This window comes from Pavona decussata, unplaced genomic scaffold, assembly GCF_977016875.1.
Source record: "Pavona decussata unplaced genomic scaffold, jaPavDecu1.1 SCAFFOLD_218, whole genome shotgun sequence".
Classification (NCBI taxonomy): domain Eukaryota; kingdom Metazoa; phylum Cnidaria; class Anthozoa; order Scleractinia; family Agariciidae; genus Pavona; species Pavona decussata.
Window position 1 is genome coordinate 368,700 of NW_028145623.1, and position 9,921 is coordinate 378,620.

Sequence of the window (9,921 nt, forward strand, 5' to 3'; positions counted from 1 at the left end):
CTTTACAGTTTACAACGTTTGTGAAAGCACTTGGTATGAAGCTCACTTTAGAGAATCTTAGCATTAAGGTATATAACAAATTCATTCCATTCGGGGACCGTGTGTACCGCATAGAAGATGTCAAAATGCGGCAATAATATCAGACACGCTACTCGCCTGAGGTTCATTAGCGTACTTCTTTGTTCTTGCCATATTTTGACGTCTTCTCCACGTTCAGCAATAAGGTGCGCACGGCCAAAATGGAATCTATTTGTTAGAACCGACCGTTAAAACTTCAGATCTATCAACACATATACCTCTTATATAAAAATTCGTCTATTCGACAAATTTCAAAACAAGCAAAATGACTCGTATCACGGATGAACTGATAACAAGTGTTGGTGATTTTACTCTTGTTTACATTTACAATGTAAATACACGTTGTTATCCTGACTGAGCTTAATTTAACCTGTGCTCGTGTAAAAACTAAACGTTTGCGTTGAATTAAAATGTCATGGAACAGACAGTCTAAATTTAAGAGAAGTGGGATAATTTTACGGAACGGTCGATTTCGGAAATGCGACAAGAAAATACTATTTCGGTCCAATTTCTTATAGCGTAACTCTCCAGAAGCCTACTTTATCCCAAATGAAAGTGACGATTTGTGTTAATCTTGCCGGGGCTTTGTCATCATGGTCTTTCGAAGAATGGCCCATTTTGCCGATCCAACAAAATTGTACAAATGTAGCCCGCACTTTCGCGTCACTGTCTTTAAAGACATGCCTAACGTATTTTCCAAATTGGTGAAAATTGGCAGATTGATGCAGATCGGTAAACTACCCGGCCTTTCTCATCGTTGCTAACTCCACATTGGCGAAAAGTGGCATTCCAACCCAGACAAAACGTATCATGGTGACTTTCATTTTGCAGATTAGTGCAAATTAATTATGCTAATCTTGCCCGTTCTTTCTTATCATCCTCTCTACGGACATGTTCCCAACTTCAAATTTGTGAAGAGACATTCTGACCCAGAAAAAAACTACTTTTCACTCTCCTGCTTGGGTTTTAATCAATGACCATGAAAATTGGAGGAGATGTTAACAGCATAAAGAAGCCTACCATACCTTAGCGACAAGGTGAAAGGTCAAAACCAAAGGTCAGGAGGAAGAAAAAAATGCCCCACGACCTTTGCTTTTAACCTTTGACCTTTTTACCTCCTGAGTTAAGTCCACTCGTCAAGGGCAATACGGTCACCTAGTTTCAAGGTCACAAGTGCTAATCTGGCGCTCTCTTTCACATCATCCTCTCTAAGGACATGTTCCTAACTTCAAATTTGTGAAGAGGCATTCTTACCCATATAAAAGGCACTTTTGACTCTCCTGGTTTTGAATTTTAATCAATGACCATGAAAATTGGATGAGACATTAACAGCATGAAGAAGCCTAACATACGTTAGCAACAAGGTCAAATGTCAAAACCAAAGGTCAGGGGAAAGAAAAATAAAAGCCACGTCCATGGCTTTTGACCTTTGACTGATTTCCTCCTTGACCTAAGTTCAACCGTGAAGGACTATATGGTCACCAAGTTTCAAGGTCAACAGTCAAAAGCAAAGGTCACAGGGACTAAAAACGCATCGTATCTTTTCCTAGAAAAAAACTACTTTTTACTCTCCTGAGCTCGGGTTTTAATCAATGACCATGAAAATTGGAGGAGATGTTAAAAGCATAAAGAAGCCTACCATACCTTAGCGACAAGGTGAAAGGTCAAAACCAAAGGTCAGGAGGAAGAAAAATATGCCCCACGACCTTTGCTTTTAACCTTTAACCTTTTCACCTTCTGAGCTAAGTCCACTCGTCAAGGGCAATACGGTCACCAAGTTTCAAGGTCACAAGTTAAAAGCGAAGGTCACAAGTGCTAATCTGGCGCTCTCTTTCTCATCATCCTCTCTAAGGACATGTTCCCAACTTCAAATTTGTGAAGAGGCATTCTTACCCATATATAAAAGGCACTTTTGACTCTCCTGGTTTTGAATTTTAATCAATGACCATGAAAATTGGATGAGACATTAACAGCATGAAGAAGCCTAACATACGTTAGCAACAAGGTCAAATGTCAAAACCAAAGGTCAGGGGAAAGAAAAATAAAAGCCACGTCCATGGCTTTTGACCTTTGACTGATTTCCTCCTTGACCTAAGTTCAACCGTGAAGGACTATATGGTCACCAAGTTTCAAGGTCAACAGTCAAAAGCAAAGGTCACAGGGACTAAAAACGCATCGTATCTTTTCCTAGAAAAAAACTACTTTTTACTCTCCTGAGCTCGGGTTTTAATCAATGACCATGAAAATTGGAGGAGATGTTAAAAGCATAAAGAAGCCTACTATACTTTAGCGACAAGGTGAAAGGTCAAAACCAAAGGTCAGGAGGAAGAAAAATATGCTCCATGACCTTTGCTTTTAACCTTTGACCTTTTTACTTATTGAGCTAAGTCCACTCGTCAAGGGCAATACGGTCACCAAGTTCCAAGGTCACAAGTTAAAAGCAAAGGTCACAAGTGCTAATCTGGCGCTCTCTTTCTCATCATCCTCTCTAAGAACATGTTCCTAACTTCAAATTTGTTGAGAGGCACTCTGACCCAGCAAAAAAGTCACTTTTGACTCTCCTGGCTTTTGATTTCTGATCACTTCCCCCCTTGACCTAAGTTAAACCGTCAAGGACTACATGGTCACCAAGTTTCAAGGTCAATGGTCAAAGGCAAAGGTCACAAGGACTAAAAAGGCCTTAACGACCCAAATGACTCAATTGACTTGGATGACGTAATTGACAAGGATGATCCAACTGACTTGGATAATCCAATTGACTTGGATGATCCAACTGACTTTAAGGACACAACTGACTCAATTGACTTGGATGATCCAACTGAGTTGGATGATCCAATTGACTTGGATGACCCAAACGAACTCTTTGTTAATTTTAGCAATCGCATTTCGAACGTCGCCATTCATTAACGGTTTGTACTTTGGACGGATAGTCACAGTCTTCTAACAGATGTTTTTATCAACAGTTTTGCGAATCGCTGAAACAAGGCCCGGTAAGCAGCGTGAACATCATTACAGTCGTCTATAGGCATCTCTACCAGTCACAACTCTGTAGAGTAGGATTGGCGCAGTGTCAGAGCACTCGCCTTCCACCAATCGCCAATGGCCTGATTGCGGGTTAGATTTTTCCCCGGGTACTCCGGTTTTCCCCTCTCATCAAAAACAAACATTTGATTTGAGTTGAATTGCTTTGATTTAATAAGGAGATACCCTCGATAGGGATACCCTCCGGCATATCCTGTTGATGGTATTGATGTTTACATTGATCAGAACGAATAAAGACAAAAAAGTATGATTATTAATGCCTTGACCTTTGATTCGACAAATCCCAAACCTGTGCGTTTAACAATCCCTCTCTATAAGAGAAGCCCCAATTTTGGCAAAAATAAAACAATGATTGTACAAAAAGAGCGCAAAGTTGGTAATAATTGAGTCCAGTAACTTACTACCAGTTTCCGTAACTCGAGGTGGTTCAGATAATGATTATTACTACAAATATGACAGAAGTTGCTACTCTCTCTTCTTTACTCTTCTCTACTCTCTCTTGACCTCTTTTCCAAAATAGTACTTGCACAAAGTGAAACTTTTCTGTTCCTGTACAAAGCCCTCGCTAATTAACATATTTCAAAATGTTAAAAGATTGTTTAAGTTAACACAAACATATTAAGTAAAACCATCGAACAGCTTCTCTAAGAATCCTTTTGTATTCCTTCTTCCCTGTGTTATTGCATTTATAGTATGCTTTGAGGGAAACCTGATTCATTTGAATGTCGCCTTAACTTACTCCTTTTGGTGTCCTTTATACATGTAATCAGGCGAGAGCCCTAAGGGCGGGTAGCGGGAGTCGCACAAATGTGGGCAGCCAGATAAAAAGTACAAAATGCGAGCAGGAGTAATCGAAAAAGAGGGTGGGAGTCAGGAACATGGCAAATAAAAAAGAAGACTCTACATATAGGACTGAGGTGAGGTGAAAAAGAGCTAAGTCGAAGTTCAGACATCTGTAAGCACAATAGAGCACAATAACGATTCTTCTTCTTCTTCTTCTTCTTCTTCTTCTTCTTCTTCTTATTATTATTATTATTATTATTATTATTATTATTATTATTATTATTATTATTATTATGTGTTCGCGAGGGACCCTATAATATTTAGTGCATGAAGCGTGATATCTGCGTATAAAGCATGAACGCTTCAGCGATAGAAAAGGGCAGGGAATTTATGAGACAAATAAAACCAGGGCCACCTAGTTGTTCATTTCGCTAACATATCTGATCACAAAGGCTTTTTGACTCAGAAAGTTGGGTGAAATGGTGACCAAAATGTACAAATATTTTGTTTTATCATTCGTAAGCTCCCCACTGGTCTGGCTACACTAGTCAGAATTTCTTGCGCAAAGGGATCAATCGTGATTATCACAATGTTGGCCAAATTATTCATTTAAGAGGTGATACCTTGCAAAGAAGAGACGAGTGCATTTCGATCGAATCCTGCGATAGAGAGAAGAAAGACAACAACAGATTTTACAGTAAAAAAAATTGGCGGGAAATTTGACACAAAAAAGTTAACGGTAAATAATGGCCCAAGAACACAAAATTCTGCCACACGATGGCGTAATTAAAATGTAACATTCATGTGATTTAATATCAATGTAGGTGATGAAGCCTTGCTGTAAAGGGCGCTAACTAGTAAGTGCGTTTCGATACTGAACGCAGGTAATTTTTGGCCGGGAGATACAGTGACCTAATTCAGTGTAGTTCCAGAGTCCCCACATGTTCTAAACGCAAATTGTCTCGCGCAATGCTGTTTTCTATTATTGGACAAATGACAACAGAGCCCCCTAGTCGTTCGTTGCAGTAAAATATATGTTTAGAATAGCTTTCGGCTCCAAAAGTCTTGTTTTACAAATTGTGATGAAAAGCGCTGCTAGACTTTTCTCGCTTGAAGTGTCACCTCAAACTCTCGCCATGAGTCAGCTTAGGATCCGGATTATAAACACCGGGAAGCGGGTACATGACTTGTTACCCCTGTGTGCTTACGAAACGCGAAGTGCTTAAAACCTCGCAAAAAAAAAATTGGGAGCTGTACATGTGCAGGTATGAACATTCGCACAGTAGCTGGATCTAAAATGTTTGATTTTCTCCCTGCTTAAATCTGGTGATACTAGGCCGGTCACTTCATCGCAGGAGATCGCTTTTCGATGCTAGTTTGATGGTGGTTCTTGTAAAGGTTTTTAAAACGATTTGTTAGTCTCAAACGTTTATTCCCTGCAGAACAATATTGTTGCTGCATTCGTATTCTCGAAGTCAATTTAACTCGAGCGCCGTTTTATAGTCTCGAATAACTGATACTAGTTTCATACTCTAAACAATAAATTATGTTTCGCCAAAGAAATGTCTAGTATTATCTGTAAAACACGTCCTAAAAGATATTCTGAGAAACGAACCGTCGTGTTCTTCTGAGTTAATAACGAAAGTTTCTTTTCACGTCATTTTGATCAAGGTTGACATCTTGTTCTCGCAGCTTAATTACTTTCAGAAGGAAGAGTGAACCATTGGTTAATTTTGCTTTGCTGATAAGGAAAACAATGCAAGCCAAAACAGCCACATGTGAAGGAAAAGGTGGTAAAGGGCTGAAAATGCTTCCATTAGCTAAATAGGTTGACTCAACGTTCACTGGCGGTTTGTTTTTGGCTGACAGCTCAGTTTGTTCCGTTTGACTTTAATGTTATCTTGTGTGTCCGTGAGCCAATGTCGTGAAAACATGCCACGGACTTAAGAGGACCAACGCAACCGCCAGCCGGTGAACTTTCAAAGATAAGAAAGATTAAAGGAGAATTTTTTTTGTTTGTATAGTACGGTCCCCACTTCTCCGATTCTGGAGCAATGGAAAATTAAGGGGACCAAAGGTGATTGAAACTTGTTCAAAGATAAGAAAGATGAAAGGACTTTTTTTTATCTGAGACATTGCAATGAATTTATCAATGGATTTACTAAGATAATGCTTTATTCGAGTCCCCATAATGTAGATAAGATCTGAACCAAGTGCAAAATGTTACTTCGTGACAGTGAATTATCTCTACTGCCAAGTATTTTGGCTAGAATTTTTTTGTTGTCGATTCGGTGACGCATTACATGTACCACACAGCAGAGCAGTTCACGAGGAACGCTTAGCTAGGCTATACGGGTAAGCTATAAATCGTTATGTTCCTAAGGACCCTAAGTTGTTAATTCTCTGCGCTACGTTGTCCTGTTGAATACGTTTTGGGGGATTTAGAGCCTACTGTTAAATAGGGTCCCCACAAGGGTCTGAACACAAAACCTTTACGCAGTGTAATTAACTGATTGCTGTGAGTATTATGGTGAATTTATGCTGTGAAGCGAAACTAAGGAGCCTTTAATGAAAACAGATCGCTATGTTATAGGTGAGGTGTTCATAATTTACCTAGTCATTAGTTTAGGCGAACAATTTGACTCAGAAATTCGGATAAAACTGTGACGAAAAACCGGATTAGTTTTTTCTCGACATCCACCAGTGCGTATAACACAATGTCACAATGAACAAGTCGCCGACAGAAAACTGAAGGAAATTTATCTTTCAAAAAAAATGATAATAAAACCAGAACCACCTAATTGCTCGTTTCTGTAAAGTATCTGATCGAAAAGCCTTTTTCGACTCGGAAAATCAATTGAAATGCATGGTGACCAAAATGTGCAGCTGTTCTGTTTCACTAGTGGTCTGGCTACACTCTGCAAAATTTCTAGGGCAAATGTAGCAATTGCGATTAGCACAAAGTCTGACCAAATAATAGCTTTAATAGATGAACTGAAGCATTGCTATAAGGGACGAGTCCATTTCAATTGAATCCTGTAACAGATAGACTGCGATAACTTCGACAGTAACAAATTTTGCTCACGATATCACGTAACAAATGTAAATGATGTAATTTTAAAATATGAATGTCTAGTAAGTGCGTTTTGATCGAATGTAGGTAATTTGTTTGGGGCCTACTTGTTACTAGATGGTCCCCACATGGTCTGGACATACCGGTAACATTTTCTGTCGCGCTGTGTAACGGATTGTTATTATTATCATCATGATGAATTTATATGACAAAGTGAACTAACCATCCAACCTTTTCAAAAAGTTGATCGTTATTTAAGAATTTTTTTAGTGCAGAATTTACCTAGCGGTTAGTTTCGGTAAAAAATCGACTTACAAATTCAGTCGAAGCTCTGACATGTGTTCGGGATGGTCCCCATAATATTTAGTGCAATGAAGCGTGATGTCTGCGTATAATGCATGAACCCTTCAGCGATAGAAAAAGACTGGGAATTTATGAGAAAAATAAAACCAGGGCCACCTAGTTGTTTATTTCGGTAACATATCTGATCACAAAGGCTTTTTGACTCAGAAAGTTGGGTGAAATGGTGACCAAAATGTACAAATGTTTTGTCAGGAGCCCATTACCATCGTACTCCCCAATGGTCTGGCTACACTTGGCAGAATTTCTTGCGTAAAGGGATCAGTCGTGATTATCACAATGTTGGCCAAATTATTCATTTAAGAGGTGATACCTTGCAAAGAAGAGACGAGTGCATTTCGATCGAATCCTGCGATAGAGAGAAGAAAGACAACAACAGATTTTACAGTAAAAAAAATTGGCGGGAAATTTGACACAAAAAAGTTAACGGTAAATAATGGCCCAAGAACAGAAAATTCTGCCACATGATGGCGTAGTTGAAATGTAACATTCATGTGATTTAATATCAATGTAGGTGATGAAGCCTTGCTGTAAAGGGCGCTGACTAGTAAGTGCGTTTCGATACTGAATGCAGTTAATTTTTGGCCGGGAGATTATAGCGACCTAATTCAGTGTAGTTCCAGAGTCCCCACATGTTCTGAACACAAAATTTCCCGCGCAATGCTGTTTTCCAGTATTGTTGGACAAAATAATGACAACAGGGCCTCCTAGTCGTTCGTTGCAGTAAAATATCTGTTTAGAATAGCTTTCGGCTCAAAGAGTATTGTTTTACAAATTGGGATGAAAAACGCTGCCAGACTTTTCTCGCGTGAAGTGTCACCTTCAACTCTCGCCATCAGTGATAGCTTGGGATCGAAATTAAAAACACCGGAAAGCGGGTACAAGACTTGTGACCCCCTTTTGACCCCTGTGTGCTTACGAAATGCGAAGTGTTTAAAATTTCGCAAAAGTTCGGGAGCTGTACTTGCGTAGGTATGAACATTCGCAAAGTAGCCGGATCTGAAATGTTTGTTTTTCTCCCTGCTGAAATCTGGTTTATAGGTTAGCTTTAAGAGATGAAGCTTTGCTAAAAGGAACGAGTGACAACGAGTGCATTTCGATCGTATAGACTGCGATAACTCAGTTCGACAGTAACATATTTTGCTCACGATACCATGTAACAAATGTAAATGATGTGATTTTAAAATATAAATGTCATTTAAGTGCATTTCGATCGAATGCAAGTAATTTTTTTGGGGCCTACTTGTTACTAGATGGTCCCCACATCAAGGACTTACCGGTAACAGTTTTTGTCGCGCTGTGTAACTGATTGTTGATATCATCCGGTCATGATGAATTTATGTGACAAAATCAACCTACTATCCAACCTTTTCAGAAAACTGATCGTTATTTAAGAATAATCTTTTAGTGCAGAATTTACCTAGCGGTTAGTTTCGTTGAAAAATCGACTTACAAATTCAGTCGAAGTTCTGACATGTGTTTGCGAGGGTCCCCATAATATTAAGTGCATGAAGCGTGATGTCTGCGGATAATGCATGAACGCTTCAGCGATAGAAAAGGGCAGGGAATTTATGAGAAAAATAAAACCAGGGCCACCTAGTTGTTCATTTCGCTAACATGTCTGATCGAAAAGGCTTTTTGACTCAGAAAGTTGGGTGAAATGGTGACCAAAATGTACAAATGTTTTGTTTCATCATTAGAAGCTCCCCACTGGTCTGGCTACACTTGGCAGAATTTCTTGCGCAAAGGGATCAATCGTGATTATCATATTGTTGTCCAAATTATTCATTTAAGAGGTGATACCTTGCTAAGAAGAGACGAGTGCATTTCGATCGAATCCTGCGATAGAGAGAAGAAAGACAACAAATTGGCGGGAAATTTGAGACAAAAAATTTAACGGTAAATAATAGCCCAAGAACAGAAAATTCTGCCACATGATGGCGTAGTTGAAATGTAACATTCATTTGATTTAATATCAATGTAGGTGATGAAGCCTTGCTGTAAAGGGCGCTGACTAGTAAGTGCGTTTCGATACTGAATGCAGTTAATTTTTGGCCGGGAGATTATAGCGACCTAAATCAGTGTACAGTCGACTCCCGATAACTCGAACCTTCAAGGGAAATTGAAAAAGGTTCGAGTTTTCGGGAGTTCGAGTTATCGAGGGTAAAATTATATAGAAAATGACCGGAAGGGAAAGGAAAATTGGTTCGAGTTAGCGCGAGGTTCGAGTTAGCGAGGGTTCGAGTTATCGGGAGTCGACTGTAGTTCCAGAGTCCCCACATGTTCTGAACACAAACTTTCCCGCGCAATGCTGTTTTCCCAGTATTGTTGGACAAAATAATGACAACAGGGCCACCTAGTCGTTCGTTGCAGTAAAATATCTGTTTAGAATAGCTTTCGGCTCAAAGAGTATTGTTTTACAAATTGGGATGAAAAACGCTGCTAGACGTTTCTCGCGTGAAGTGTCACCTTTAACTCTCGCAATCAGTGACAGCTTGGAATCGAGATTATAAACACTGGAAAGCGGGTACAAGACTTGTGACTCCTGTGTGCTTACGAAACGGGAAGTGCTTAAAATTTCGCAA